Below are 10,380 nucleotides of genomic sequence, written 5' to 3'. Positions count from 1 at the left end.
CTTTATTTCTAAGCAAATACACATAAATAAATCTAGAACAATCATCAATGAAGGTTATAAAGTATCTTTTCCCTCCTCTAGTAATATTGCCATTTAGCTCACAAATATCACTATGAATCAATTCTAATAAATGTGTATTTCTTTCAACCTTAGGAAAATGTTTTTTAGTAATTTTAGATTGTATGCAAATATCACATTTCTTACTAAAATCCTTGTTACTAAGATCAATATAGTTATTCTTTTGCATATATTCAATTGATTTGTAATTTAAGTGTGTTAATCTACTATGCCATAAATCACAAGAATCAACAACATACAAGGAAACATTCACTTTATTAATACTAAGTTTAAACATGCCTTTAGTACAATATCCTTTTCCTATGAATACATCATTCTTAAGCAAGATCACTTTATCGGATTCCATAACAACTTTGAATCCTTTCTTACACAAGAGACTAACAGAAACTAAATTTTTTCTCAAATCTGGAACATGAAGTACATTTATTAAACTTAATTTCTTTCCAGATGTAAAATTTAATTCCACACTTCCTTGACCACAAACTTTGGCTGAGTTGTCATTACCCATCAAGACTTCTCTATTGTTCACTTCTTCATATGTTTTGAATTGGTTGCGATCATTGCAAACCTGAACGGTAGCCCCAGAATCTAACCACCACTCAAGTGATTTTCCTTGTGTTGCTATGTTGACTTCTGTAACTATGCCAATATGCATGTTTTGTACTTTTTCTACAACCATAGCAATTAGATCCTTCTCTTCCACTAAGTTGTTCTTTGGTACTTCCCTTTTCAGAAGTCTACATTCTTTGATATAGTGTCCTTTCTTGTGACAATGATAACACTCTCTTTGTCTCTTCTTATCTTGCTTTGAATCTTTAGAGAACTTTCTTTTCTTCTTATTGGTGTTGTTTTCACCAATATGATTCACTTTAGAACTTTGAGAAAGATACACAGCATCACGTTTTCGAGTTTCTTCCTCTATACGTATATGCCTTAGTAATTTCTCAATTGTGAAGTCCTCACCAAGATGTAAAAGTTTCTTCCTATAACCATTCCAAGATGAAGGCAATTTTGAAATAATTGCTCCAACTTGTAATGATTCAGGGATCACCACTTGTAGATCACGAAGTCTACTTACAAGGATTTGTAATTCATGAATTTGATCCATGACAGGCATAGTATCATTCATAATAAATTCAAAATATCTCATCATAATAAACTTATCTGTTCCTTGTCGTTCAGTATTGTACTTTTCTTCCAAAAATTTCCAAATCTCTAATGGTGATTGAATTGACATGTAGAGATCATAGAGTCGATCGGATAAAGTATTGAGAATATGACCGCGACATGCAAAAGTATCTTCATCACATTTCTTTTTCAATTGAACAATCTTTTCTTTCTCTTCCAGTGTGGAATTTTCAGCGGCATCGGCAATTGGTGTAGTCTTTGGGTCAATCACATATGCAAGATTGAGAACTGAAAGAAGAAACATCATCTTGTCTTTCCAACGGTTGAAGTTCGTTCCATAAAAGCGATCTAATTTGACAAGCTCTTGATTCATGACCTTGAATGTAGTGTTTTGATCTTGTGCCATCTTCAAGAAGTATCTCTCTAAAATTGTTGGGTATATGAAGATGGTAAGATGACAAAATCTTATATTTGTGTAGTGATTTCAAGGCACGATTAGATTGCTTTCTTTAGAGAGATATTTGTCCCCACACTTAGTTGCTATAGGGTTGATGACAATACTCTCCCAGGATACAATGAAACCTAAGAATTTCTTAATTAGCAATAGTAAGAAATTCTCAACTCTCTTGAACAAAGAAAATCTCTTAATAGTAGTGTAAATTGTACGCTTAGTACTTCATATCTGAAATAGTGGACAAGGACTTATTTATACATATTGCACGTAGCAATTATGATTAGTTACGTATACAAATGGTTGTGTCATTTCTATTGCCAATAGATACAATGTTTTGAACATATATAACTCTTAAAGAGTTGTGTCCCTTTAGCCAATAGACACAATGTTTTGAACATACACAATCCTTAAAAGGTTGTGTCCCTTCAACCAAATGGTACAAAACGGTTAGTAACCATTTATTAATATTAATAATATTAATAATAATATTAATAATATTAATAATATTAATTAATCAAATTTGTAAATACCCTTCAATTTACATATCTTTTCGTAAACTGTGGAAAGTAACAAAGTTTTATGATCAAAATTTTCTCCTCATAAACCGTGTTTAGTCAAAATTTTCTCCTCATAAACCGTGTTTAGTTACCACGGTTTATACTCATCTTAATCACTTCATAAACTGTACTTGTAAAAAAATAAAACGTCGTAACTTATCACGATTTACATAATAATAAATCAAGATACGCAAGTAAAAAAATGCAATTATTACATTTGAGTAAAAATTTCTTCCACCTATTTTATTTAAGTAAATTGTCTTTTATTTAAATTCACTGAATTTATTTGATATGAGAACTAAAGTATCGTAACATACGAAAACTGAGAGCCCTCAATTGAGATTAAGTCTTTATAATAGTCTCTCAAATTCAGTTATAACTAATTTAATCTCTCATATCTTAATTGTATTATATTAGTTGTTGAGATTTAATTTCGGATGACATAGTGGTATCACTATATATAGTGCAACTGAAATCTGAAACCTAAATTTATGAATACAGTAAACTTGAGAAATCATTATAGAATTTACTTGTAGTTTATTAATGATTAATTTCTTTTTCAGTTGTTGAAATTAAAAAATGACTAAAATATATTTTTTGTTTTTATCATTTATAATTCGTTTTTAAAAAATTTCTATCATTTCTTTAATATTTTTAATTTAATATTTGTAATTTGTATCAAAATTACTCCTAAACGATAACTCTTTTTAAAATATTAGAAATAAAATAAAAAATATTCAAGAATAATTTTAACATAAATTAAAAATATTAAAATAAAATAAAATAATAAAAAATATTTTTAAAAAATAACATAAATTAAAATAAAGTATACTTTAGTCAAGAAAAATCTATAAATATTATACTGCATTAAATGAACAAATATTATACCGCATTAAAATGAACAACTACTATGCATAATCAAATTAAGACGGTTAATGCCAACGTCTTCAGTAGATTCAATTAAGAAGGGAATCAAACAAATCAGTCAATAACTGGCGTTCTCCTTCAAAATTTTATTAATGAAAGGTAGCTATGCCACCTCAATAAGTTCGACGTCATTTTCCTTATTTGTCACATGTTCGTATCATATATATATATATATATATATATATATATATATATATATATATATATAGGATTCGTGGCTTCGATATTGGTTTTAATTAGTGGAGAAAGATTTATAGATAAGAATTCATGATGCTGGATAAGTCAAAAACTATTTTGAAGAACACAAAAGGAATTCCATTATTCATTCTAAATCATGTCATATTATGCTGCTATACCCGCCCAACATGCTTTTCTTTATTTTTTTGCAATGCCGATACAACTAAGAACCTTTTTTTTATTTAGTAGGGTTTTACAAAAGTAATAAAAGTAAAAATACATGAATTAAACTTCAACGTGAGTTTTGATGTTACACTCGAAGTTTAGAGTTGTCCCTGAAATTAAGAATTATTTATTTTTGTCTTTGAAGTTGTACTCTGAAACCCAAAGTCATCTTTTAGGCACATTCTGTCTATCTGACGCCATCAAAAAATTGATCTGGACTTTTTTGTGACACACTGACAAGTCCTAAACGATGTAGTATTGGATTTGGCGCCTAAGTTGTGCCAAACGACGTCGTTTTCTTCAATTTTTACAATGACCCTTCTCTGAAAATGCTAATCAAACATTTTCTCTCCTTCTAACGACAAAATCAAACACATTTTTTCTCCTCGTTCTTAAATGACACTGTGTTGAGTTCCATCACTGCAGCGACTCCCTTCGAAAACGACTAGTCTCCACAGTCTACTGCGTCATCGTCAACGTTGACAGGGTCTAGTAGAGAAGGAATTCTATAACAGAGGTAAGCAAAAACAAAGAGAAGAAGCCATAGAAGATGCTCTATTTTTGGGATAGTATTGTTAGTGTTTATTTTCGTAATTAAATAGGATTGTTTATGTTTTTTTTTTGTGGATTTGCATGTTACTGTTTTGCGGGTTGTGGTAGGATTTAATGAGAACTAGTTTTCTTGTTAGTTAGGGTAAAGTTGATTGTTTGATTAAAGGTTGTTTGTTATGCTTGATTGATAATCAAGATTGTTATACTTTGATTTTGATGTATTAGTGGTAATGTGGTGTAGAGTTGAATACATTTACTGTTGAAAGGAGGGGTTTATATTTTGCTTGTGGTTTTAATAATGTTGTGATGATGCTGAGCCTGATCATGAATTTTTGTTCAATTTGTAGATGGATAATTCTTTCGCTACCATCATATACCACCATGAAGGGTCATTTAACACAGAACCAGATGAAAAAGTGACTTACAGTGGCGGACAAATTTCTGAGTTGTCATCATATATCATCATGAAGGGTCATTTAACACAGAGCTAGATGAAAATGTGACTTATAGTGGAGGACAAATTTCTGAGTTGTTTGGACTTGATGTAGACACAGTGGATGTCTTCTCAGTTCGGGACTACCACAAGCACATTAGGTATGACAGTGTGACTAAATATTGGTGGTTGGTTCCTGATAGGCTTATGAGGAGTGGTCTTCGAGCTATCACACATGATAAAGAGCTCATGGAGATGTGTTTTTATGCTCAAAGAAAAAAGGAGCTGTCCATGTGTACCATGAGCATGGAGTCTCGGAACTTGTTTTTTATAACGAAGAATAACCAGCGTCTAAAGAAAAGGAGCTGATAATCTTAGAACCAAACCCCAACACAAACCTAAATAGCACCACCATAAAATCAATTTCCATAATAAAGGCAATTCCAGAACCAATCCACACAACTAGCTCCACACCAAATTGGATAAATTCTGAAGATGCTAGCTCCACCTCAAAATCAATTCCCACAACAAAGTCTAGTAGTAAATTCAGTCCAATACTAAAACTAAAGACTCAACTCATGGCAAAATCTATTCCGAAATTAAACCCACCACCAAAACCAAAGGCCCAACCCACTACAAAAAGTACTAGTTAGCCCAATCTAATTAAAAAAGGAAAAGGTCCAATGCACTACAAAAACTGCTAGTCAGCCCAACCCAAAAGGGTCCAAGAAGTATGATCCATCAAAGGGATTACCTTTACAAAGAAAAAAGTGCAATAATACATGCTGGGAGGCCCTTAACAAGAGCAACTGATAATGTCACTCTAAAAAGATCATCCGTTAAGGGTAAACAGGCCCAGGTTATGACATTGACATTGTTAAGTTCAAACGAATCTTCGGACAGTCATGACAATTATAATAGTGTGGAGGATGAACCATACAAGCCTGGTCTTGAGGATGACTCTAGTGAAGATGATGGATTGGCTGTCAAGAAATCTATTCACAAGAATGATGTTAGATTTAGCAATGCAATAGCTACCAAGCTAGCTAGATAGAAGAGTTCAATCATGGTAGAGGATGATGGAATGGTGTGTGCAGACTCTGATTCTGAGGATGATGAACTATTTTTTGGACCAATTCCTAAAATTGGCGATATGACACCATTTTATGAGGCTCAAGATTGATCTTTTGAGGAATCTGATGGTGGAGAGTCATGGCGCTCATAGAAAATGAAGACTTCTCTTAATTCTGAGGATGAGTTGGAGGAGGGTGATTCAGATGAGGTCTTTTCCGTATTCAGAGAAGGAGGGAGGTTAAGGGAGCTTAAGCTTGAGGTTGGAATGACATTTAATACAAAGACGGACTTCAAAGAGGCTATGCGTGAGTATTGTATTCAGGAGTATAGGAGAATCTGGTTTAGAAAGAATGATAGTGTAAGGATGAGTATTGTGGTTGGATTATGTATGCTTCTAAGAATAGTGAGGACAATTGCTAGCAGATCAAAATTTTTATGGATGACCACACATGTCTAAGAGAGACCAAGAATAGACTGGCTAATATAAAGTGGCTAGCTTGAAAATTGGTGAAGAAGCTAAAGAAGTATCCTAACTTAAAACACTTTGAGACTGCACATATTTTAAAACAAAGTGTGATTTGAATCTGAACAATCCTCACTAACAAGAGCTTTAGGAGATACTAGAGCTATTGTGTATGAAAATGCTACTGTCTAATATGTGATGGTGAGGGATTATGGGCTGACACTGCTGAAGAGTAATCTAGGTTCTACTGTGACAGTTGGTATTATACCTCAGCTTAGTCCTAATGATGATCCAATCTTTGAGAAGATGTATATTTGTTTGGAATTATAGGTTTGGACAAAGCTTATCTAAAGACTCAGCATGGTAGTCAAATCCTATCTATCATTGATCAAGATTCAAACAATCACATACATATGATTGCCTATGCAATTGCCCCTATTAAAAACATTGACAACTAGAGGTGGTTCTTGGAATTACGTCATCAGGATTTGGGAGATTACAAGCAAAACAAGTGGTAATTTATATCAAATGTGCAGCAGGTATATAATTAATTGTTGAATTCTTCATACTCGCTGGTTTGCCTCAGTTATTATTGGACTACTATTTAATTATTGGATAGGTTGTTTACTTATTCATGTCCTTGTTATTCATAAATTATGTTAATAATGCTTTGTTATTATGGAATTGCTATTTAATTATTGGACTATTGTTATTATGATCTGCTACTATTGAAATGCTATTTAGATTTTGGCTGCTATTTAATTATTCATTTCTTTGTTATTTATTATGGAATTGTTGTTATTATGGACTTTGTGTTGTTAGTACGAACTGCTTATAGATGTTGAACAATGTACTGTTCATAAAGATTAGGACTAATTCGATAAGTATATGTGATTCAGTAAGGACTAATTTGATGTCACTTATAAAAATTTGGGGACCAATTTGATGTCACTTATGCAAGTTTAGAGACTATTCTAATGTTCGATAACAAACTTATTGACTACTACTTTCATTGAATTAGAGCCTCATCCATGCAGTTAATGATGTATTTCAAAATGTCCATTACAGATTATGTGTTTGGTATTTATGGAGAAACCTTAATAAGCAATGGAAGGATCTCGAGTTTAGAGGCCTACTATAGGAGTGTGCAAGGTTTACTACCCAAGAAGGATTTCTTGAAGGGATGAAAAAGATTGAGGGGGTTAATAAGAATGCTTGGAATTATTTGAACAAGTGGCCTAGAGACTCTTAGAGCCGAATTTTCTTCAGTAATGCACTTAAAATAGACAACATATGCAATAATGCTTATGAAGTTTTTAACTCTAAGATCAAAGAAGTTAGAGCCAAACCTATTATCACACTCTTAAAAGAAGTCAGGATGTATGCTATGAGGTCTATATCTAGAAGTAAAGTCAAGCTTAATTTGAATATTGAAATTCTACCTTCAATACAGCGTAGCAAATTAGAAAAGATAAGGAAGGAAATAAAAAAATAGGTCCCTATATAATCTGGTGACACAAGCAATGAGAAATTAGAAGTTCACGACTGGCCAACCAATATAGTTGTGGACTTGCAATAGAGGTTGTGCACATGTGCTTTCGGGAAATTAAATGGTAATGTTTTTTTTCATCTTCATTGATTATTGTTATTGTATCCCCTTTTACTATCTAGTATTGTTGGTTTATTATTTTTTTGTTGTTATCTTCATTCTGTTAAGGATGCCATGTGTGCACGCTTGTACTGTATTAGCAAGGGCTGGTAAAAGACTAGATGAATTTTGCCATAAGTGGTTGACTATGAAAGCATATAATGACATATATGCCTTCCATATAAATCCACTTCTAGGTCAAGAACTATAAAAAAAGTCATCATATAATAGACCACAAGCACCAAAATTTAGAAAGAAAGCCATGGCCAATTAAGAAAAAAAGAAGAAAAATGCTAATGAGGAGCCAAGTGGGAACAAAAGGTAGAAGACTAAGTGATGAATCCATATTTGACGATATATTTTGGATTGATTTGAGTGGATTTCATCATATAAACTCACATTTATTCATCTAAATAGCATGTTTTTGAGATTTCTTCCTAAAATATGCTTAAAAATGAAAACATGCTTTTTTGTGCTTAATTTAGTCAATTTTTATTCAATTTAATCCCATTTAGTGCCTTGATATATTTGTTGAGTGATTTCAGGTTTTCAAGGCAAGTATGAGTTGAAGAAGTGAGAAAAAGAGCATGCAAAAGGGAAGAAATAATGAAGGAAATGGAGTTTGGAAGCTGCTGCAAGGGTGCGTATGCACAATGATGCGTGCGTACGCACAACGGTGACTTCGTGCAAGGATGCGTACGTATTGTAGGTCGTGCGTACGCACAACTGCATGCACATGAGGTCATTAATTGCAAATCACTGGGGGCGATTTTTGGGCCTCCAAAACCCAGTCCAACTCATTTCTGAAGCTATTTCAAGCCAAATTAAAGAAGGATGAGGGGGGGGGATTAGGTTTAGCTTTATGATGTTTTCTCTTAGTTTCTAGAGAGAGAAGCTCCCCCTCTCTCTAGAATTAGGGTTTTCTTAGTTAATTTCCTTTTAATTTCAGCTTTTAATTCTTGTTCTAGTGTAGTTTCATTTATGTTTTCATGTCCTTTTATCTTGTTCTTCTTTGTTTCTCTTGTTATTTCCTTTATTTTGTCATTTTTTTGTTTATGGATACTTTTGTTATTTTAATTTTAATTAATGCAATTTATGTTTTCATGTTCATTTATTGCTTCCTTTGGTTGTCATTTTCATTTCCTTGCTTTTGGTAGTTAGAATTTATTTTTAATGTAATTTAATATTATTTTATTTTCATGCACACCAAGTGTTTGATAAAATGCTTGGCTTAGTTTTTACTTAGTTTTTCTTCACTCTTGGCTTGAAATTGATGACTTTGGTGACTCTTGAGCTATTGATGTCCATTCTTGTTTGATATATTAGAGTAGTTAGTTGATTTGGTCTCCCTTGACTCTAAGTGACCCAATAGTATTGACTTATGACTTAGGGATTGGAATCAACTATGCCTATTTGACTTATCCTCGATATAGGATTGACTACATAGGATTAACTCTTCATAATCATCATGTATTTGTGGTCAATGGCTAGGATAGGCAACCTTAGCTCTCAATTGCTTGCCAAGAGATTTCTTGCATTTGAGTTTATCTTTCCTTGCTTTAATTGCTTTGACTTTTAGCTTCTTGCATGTTTAGCTTTTCACACTCTTGGTTGAGAAATTGGGTATTTGGATGGAATTGAGCTGTGGATGTCCATTCCACATTGTGTGAGAATTGTTAATTGGTTTGGTTTCCCTTGACACTAAGTGACCTATAGTGTTGACTAGGACTTAGGGATTGAAATCAATTATGCCCTTTTGACTAATTCTCAAGTAAGATTGACTAATTGGGATAAATTCCACACAATTACCATGTTTGTGGTCTATAACTAGGATAGAAATTCTAAATTCTCCAATTCTCACCAAGAGCTCCGTTTAGTATTTAAATTCCATCTTTCATTGCTTTTAATTGCTTTCTTTTTTAATTCCTTGCATGCTTGTTTGATTTCTTGCTATTTACATTGCTTGCACTCTTGCTACCATCCAACCCCCCTTTTTCTATAGCCAATAAATGTACACCTCAATTGCAACTCCTAGGGAAGAACGACCCGAGATTTAATTACTCTCGGTTATTTTAATTTGAAATTAACATTTGATCATGAGAATTCGTTGTTGGTTTGGACTATGCTATTAACGAATTGATGCTTATTTTGATTAGTTTCAAACTATACAATAAAGTATTCGTTGTCAAATTTGGCACCGTTGTCGGGGAGTTGTAATGGTGTTGTTGTTGGCTATTGTATATATGTTAATATGTAAATAGCTTGCTCTTTGGTTCTCTTTTGTTTTTGTTGATAGTTAGAATTGGGATCCCGAAGAACATTGGACATTCTAGCTTTGGTGGGGAAGTCAAGCACAAGCCACCATAGCAAAGGCTCTCCCAATTGTCTAACTTAAAGACATTAAATAAAAGTGCTTGGTAACATATTTATAACTCTTCCTCTCTTTGAGCACTTGTTTGTTTAATTTTTTCTTCTTTTAGTTAGCTTAGTGTGGTAGCATTTTTTGTGTTGATCCTGTAGTTTTCAGATAGAATAAGTTTTGGGGTTGAAAATGCTATTTTGGATGTCACGTTTGGTACCTTAGAGCACTAAATTTTTTTGAGAAAAACAGAGTATGTGCGTGCGCACACACCTGTGCGTACGCACAAAATCCCATTTTCGCGT

The sequence above is a fragment of the Arachis hypogaea genome, chromosome 10, assembly GCF_003086295.3.
Source record: "Arachis hypogaea cultivar Tifrunner chromosome 10, arahy.Tifrunner.gnm2.J5K5, whole genome shotgun sequence".
NCBI classification, from domain to species: domain Eukaryota; kingdom Viridiplantae; phylum Streptophyta; class Magnoliopsida; order Fabales; family Fabaceae; genus Arachis; species Arachis hypogaea.
This window is presented reverse-complemented; position numbering follows the sequence as displayed.